Raw genomic sequence first — 6781 nt, 5'->3', positions numbered from 1 at the left:
GTGTGTGTGTGTGTGTGTGTGTGTGTGTGTGTGTGAGTGGAGGGGATGGGGGGAGGGGGCAGGTAGGGAGGGGTGTCACTGTCGAACGGCATATTATTGTTTTTCCGGTCACATTATAGATCTAGATCAATATGTATGTGTGCGCGCGCGCTCGAGTGTGTGTGCGTGTGTGTGTGTGTGTGAGGTCATCATGAGAGCAGGGCACGAAATACCACAGCACTTGAGACATTCTTTTTTTATCACTGATGATGGAGGAGGAGAAGGATGATGATGATGACGACGACGACGACGACGATAGTTTGTTTTTTTTGTTTGTTTTTTGTTGTTGCTTTTTAATACGTGACAAGGGTCTTCTTCCACGCTTCGTTTCATAAAGATGTTCCGGCTTTAAGCAGGCCAGAGAGATACAGACACTTGCGATTTGGTCAGGAAATTTGAGCAACACACCCAGAGACACATCCGTGGATGATGTTCGACTGTGTGGTCCCAGTCTGCACATTTAAGCCTACATCGCATTCAACCCTGAAAAAGCCCCAGCAGTGAGCAAAAAAAAGAAGAAGACAAAAAAAGACTTTAAAAAAGCCTGCTTTGAACCACCTTTCTGCAGTCAACGGATCTGGCCCAAAGTATCTTTCTGAACTCCTCCATATCAATACCCCGTCTCGCCAGCTCCGTTCTTCCTCTGATTCTCGACACACCACGTCAGAAGACCTTTGGACACAGATCGTCTCCTTTTCAAACTGAATGTGTACATGACAGAATAAGGAAGAGATTTAGCTGCATCACATCTGCATCAAAGGAGCAGATGCCTGACATATGCATATCCTTCCCGTCTCCCCCCCCCCCCCCCCCCCCCCCCCCCAACCAGTTCCCACAATTAGATCTGATGATTGATATTGGTCAATTCGTTCTTTTATTTACATAAAGGGGATTGCCATCCCCCCCACCCTGTTAATAAAGTCCTCAAGAATCGCAGGTCTTCAAATACAGAAACTGTACTCAAAGTTATTGTTCCATAGACCACAGAGACTTAGGAAATAACATGCAGGCAGCATTAGTTACCGAGACTAACACAAAAAGACAACGTGGTGTTGTAGGTGTGGGGAGGAGGGAAGATGGGGTGGGGTAGGTACAAGTACTGAAGTTAGTTGTAGTTTCAGCGAACATTGTTTCTTTTGTGGTGAAAACTGTGATGTAAGCAGTGGCAAGAAACACTAGCCGGTGGCGAAAGGCATGCTTATGTCGTGGAACTCGAGGGAAAACACACACACACACACACACACACACACACAAAGGAAAGAAGGCTTGCGACTTCTCTTCAACAGTTCCATTCACTTTGTCAGATTCATTTACTTCATACTGCATGCCAATCATGAGCAAGAAAAGTGCTGTTTTCTTCCATTGGCGGCCATCTTGGAAAAGCAAAAATCTTTTAAATCATGCTAAAATATGATCAAATTCAGATAGTATACATTATTTTGATTATCTGGATCATTTTTATGACTGGGAAAAATACCAGGTACGAAACACTCTTACTTATGCGTCATACGTCCTTTGTTTTAGTGATTTACGAACCTGGTGGTGGCCATTTTGGATTTTAAGCAATAACTCAAAATGCTCAACATTTGCGACTTGGCCTCCAACGGATTTGGAGCACCTCTAAATCAGGTAAAATCAACCAAAACCCTAGTATATAACGCAAAACCAGATATTCTGGTTATCGCTGGGACTACTGAGTGAAATTCATGTATTTTACTGTGTCCCCCCCCCCTCCCCCCGCCCAAAATGAGCTCTTTATAAAGTAATCTTGGGAGAACAACGGAGCATTCGTTTGTTTAGCAATGCCGATTGTTGCGGGCTCAGCGCTGGTAGATCTTGATGGGGCATCTTATTTGGCGATGGGATCCTTGTAGGGCTTCAGCAGCCTAGGAACCTTGGCCTCTTGCTACAGAGGGACAGTCTGTTTGAGGTATTTGAATATTCTGTTTTGATAAACTGTTAATTTAATCATATCAAATATTGAAGCGGATGATGTCTGTTTTTCATGATTGTTTGGTGTTCTTGTTACATGGTGTCTTTCCTTGTTAATGAGTGGAGTTGTGAATTTGATTAATATTTGAGTTGTTAGGAGTAAAGTGAAGGGATATAACACTAACAGTTAATTCTATGTGTAGAGTTGTGAGAGGATGTGAGTTATCATTGGTATTATGATATGCAATCCCTTTTGATCTGTGTAAAAGAAGACCAGATCTATTAATCATTAGACATTAAAGGTGTTCCTTCAAGAGAGGACTGTAATTTCAACTGTTTAAATGTATGAATTATTGACTTTCGCAGTGGTGGAGGTTAACAGGAGTGCATTGCCTCAACTATACATATAATGCTCGTGTACTTAGATTTCGGTGGGTGTGTTGTGCAGACTTGTATGCTTGTGGTGCACTGCTACCTCCTTTCTTCGGGTCGGTTCGTCTTCGCCCCTACGCCTCTGATATTGTCTGTGTTTCCAGTGCCTTCTACGTCCTGTGTCATCCATCCCTTCTGTGACCTACATATCCCTTTCCCCCTTCCACATTTTCTCTGTCCCACCTTTCCTTCTGTGGATCAGCGGGCAAGAACACTGACTGATTTTATTTCGTCGGTTGCGGACACTTTCTGTTCTTGAGAGATGTGCTTTGACAATCCTGTGCCAGATGGTGGGCACTTTTGTTTATGTTTGATATGAACAGTAGTACTGTATTAATGGTGTGAGAGAATGTGTCAGTGAGTCAATAAGTTAACTCTGTATTGTAAATTTATTTCTGGGTTTTATCTTTGTCAGCTGCCTATAATCACTGTGTGAGAGAGCGATGTGGTGAACATTGTGTCACAGTATTGACAACTTCACGCTCCCAAACAACATTATCCTCAAACGGCTGAATCCGAAATGGCTGAGTGGTGCGTATGCAGTGGTCTTCCTGTTTACAGCAGTTGCTGTTGTGGAAGGACTGCGTCAGTCCACTTTTTAACTTATTTGTTTTGCTATGGCATTGTGTCCGAGACGTTGGAATGTTGAAGAAATGCTTTAGGAAACTGAAATAAAGGTTTGGAGATCATTCATCCTTCACAGGTTTCTTCGGCAGCTTGCATAGACGATATGAAGCGTGGTCTTCAGTGACGAAATATATATATCTCGTGCTTGCTGAAACACCTGAAGGCAAAGCAATGAAAATTATAAAACTTGAACAGTCTAGTTTCATTCCATTACGTTTATTCCGGGAGAGTAAAAACAGTGTTCTTAAATACGCCACTACCGGGCCTGTGTTGTCTGACTGAGGCAGAATTGATGTCGAGTCCGTCCGTGAACAACACTGAAGCATGTGTCAAAGCAGAAGTGGCTGTTGATGACAAGCTAGACATGATTCTCAGACTTTTTGAATCGGTTGATGCTCGACTTCAGCGTCTTGAAGAAAATTGCTCAGGAGCAGCCATAGAAAAAAAGATAGAGAAGGTGGTGGAGAGGAAGGTAAATGAACTGTGGGATGAAAAGGTAGAGAGAGACAAGAGAGAGCTAAATTTGATTATTACCAACATTCCGGAGAGCAAAGCAGAAGACGCTGAGGAGAGAAAGAACCATGATCGCCTAGAGGTAACCAGTAAAGTCCTGACGAAAATCTATCCAAATATGGAGAGAAAGGATATCATTGACGAACAAGTGCGACTCGGACAAGTCAACTTGGGGACTAGACCAATCCTTTTGCGTGTGAAAGTTAAATCTTCTGAGATCAAAACAGAGATCATCCGCAAGGCACGCAAAATAAACGAGGGGGTGGAAGAGAAAAACAGGATCTACATAAATCCCGATTACACTCCCATCCAACGAAAGAAAAACAAAGAGCTTCGAGATGAGCTCAAGGCTCGCATAGAAAAGGGTGAGAAGAACATAGGAATCCGTAGGGGTGAGATTGTCGAGGTCACCTGGGCCCAGCAGAAGCTGGACCGGGATGAAGCCTGACAACATACCCATTCAAAAAATGAAAATAGTTTTAGCCCTTTTAACCATTCAGCTCAACCAAATACCTTACGTACAGTCCTGTACACAAATTCTGATAATGGTCTCCTTAACAAGAAAAATGAACTACTTGCTTTAATGGATGATATAAAACCCAGCATAATAGCAATCACGGAAGCTAAAGCTAAAAATCAAAAAGATTTCAATTATTCTGAATATGAAATTCCAGGTTTTGATCTTTTCCACAATCAGAATCCAAAAAGAGCTGTTGTTTTGTACATAAAAGAGAGTATGAATGCCAAAGAATGTAGTTTAATGAATGATACAGATTTTGAAGAGTGTATGTTTGTTGATCTTGTAAGCGGAGATGGACAAAAAACCTTGTTTGGTTGTGTATATAGAAGCCCAAACAGTACTAAAGATAATGATGATAGACTATTTGAACTCTTGCATAGAGATAGCCTACATAAATATGACTGTGTCTGCATAGTAGGAGATTTTAATTACCCCAGTGTAGATTGGACAGGAGGGTGGACTGGTGAAGGTGATGACAAATTTAGAGAATGCACACGAAATGCATTTTTATACCAAATGGTAAATAAACCCACAAGAAGAAGAAAAGGACAAAAAGCTAATATACTAGATTTGGTTCTTGTAAACAATGAACAAATAGTTTCGGACATTGAACATTTGTCCCCATTGGGTAAAAGTGACCATGAGGTTCTTGCCTTCTGTCTATATATTGCAGACAAAAAATGTAAAGAAAAGAAAGAGGAGATGAAGTATAATATGAACAAAGCAAATTACAATAATATGAGATTGGACATAAAATCCATAGATTGGAAATGCCTATACGACAAGGATGTAAATGACAGTTGGGAATATATTAAAAAAGGAACTACACTCAACTATAAATAAAAACATTCCTAAAATGAGATACATCAAACGAGAGAAATATAAACCCATGTGGCTCGATAAAAAAGCTATGCGGATTATCAAAAAGAAATATAACTTATATCAGAGATTTTTGAATACAAAAAATGGTAAAGATTATCAAAAATATATTGAAACAAGAAACCTATGTAACAAACAGATCAAAAGTGCAACTAAAGAATTTGAGAAAAAGCTCTCTAAAGATGTCAAATCTAATCAAAAAGGCTTTTGGAAATATGTCCAAACTAAAACTAAATCAAAAATTGGAATAAGCCCCCTAATTGACAAGGATGGCATGAAATCTGTAAGTGACAAAGAAAAAGCCAATACTCTTAACAGTTTCTTCTCAAGTGTTTTTACAAAGGAGAAAGTTGATAACATACCAAATCTGGACCCTGGATCTAGATCAAATGGCAAAATGGTAACTGATATTAAAATTACAAGTGAATCTGTAAGACAAAAGTTGAAAAAACTAAATCCAAATAAAGCTCAGGGCCCAGATGCAGTACCAGCAAGGATTCTGAAAGAGTTAAGTGAAGAGCTAGCAGAACCGCTAAGCATATTGTTTAATAAATCAGTTGAACAAATGGTAATACCAGATGACTGGAAGATGGCTACAGTAACGCCAATATTTAAAAAAGGTACAAGAACTGACCCTGGAAACTATAGACCTGTTAGTTTGACTTGTATAACATGTAAAGTTCTGGAATCATATGAAAGAGATACTATTGTTGATCATATGACAGAAAATTGTTTGTATGCGGAATGCCAACACGGATTTCGGAAACACAGATCATGTGTAACTCAGTTACTAGAAGTCATGGAAGACTTCACACAAATGATAAACAGGGGCGAAGATATTGATGTGCTCTACTTAGACTTTAAGAAAGCTTTTGATTCTGTGCCACACCAGAGATTATTAAAAAAGATAGAATCTTATGGAATATCAGGAAAAGTATTAAATTGGACTAGGGATTTTCTCACAAACCGAAAACAAAGAGTTAAGGTGGGAGATAGTTATTCAGAGGAAGCAATGGTCCTCAGTGGAATTCCACAGGGTAGTATCTTAGGACCCATACTTTTTACATTATTCATAAATGACTTGCATCAGACAGTATCAAGTGTATGTAAATTTTTTGCAGACGACACTAAACTTTACTGTTCACCAAGTTCACAACACATAATGCAAAATGACATTGACTCCTTGTTAGAATGGTCTGAAAAATGGAACTTATACTTTAATGCTTCCAAATGCAAAGTATTACACATTGGTCGAACAAACCCAAAACATAACTATGTAATGAAAAACGACGATGAAATAACCAATATTGTGAAATGTGAAGAGGAGAAAGACTTAGGGGTGACGTTTGATAAAGACTTACTGTTTGACAGACATATTAACCAAGTTGTTAACAAGGCAAATCAAAGGCTGGGTATTATTAAACGTATTTTTTCGTTTATTGATAAGGATATTTTTCTCCGACTTTATAAAGCTCTTGTAAGACCTCTCTGGAGTATGGTCTCCCTGCCTGGTGTCCTAGACTAATACGTCAATCAATTACTATTGAAAGAGTGCAAAGACGTGCTACCAAACTGGTGCATGAAATTAAGGATTTGTCTTACGAAGAAAGACTGAAATTCCTAAAATTACCCTCAATGAAAGCAAGACGAAAAAGAGGAGATTTGATTCAAGCCTATAAGATCTGTAATGGTATAGACGATATTAAAAAAGATCACTTCTTTGATTCACCGCCAGATACTAATATGGAAACAAGAAACAGTGTTGATAAAATTTATAAACAGAGACATAACAATAACACAAGGAAATTTGCTTTCAGCTATAGGGTTACTAACGACTGG

This window comes from Babylonia areolata, chromosome 19, assembly GCF_041734735.1.
Source record: "Babylonia areolata isolate BAREFJ2019XMU chromosome 19, ASM4173473v1, whole genome shotgun sequence".
NCBI classification, from domain to species: Eukaryota; Metazoa; Mollusca; class Gastropoda; order Neogastropoda; family Buccinidae; genus Babylonia; species Babylonia areolata.
The sequence above is the reverse complement of the archived record's forward strand: the minus strand, read 5'-3'. Positions refer to the sequence as shown.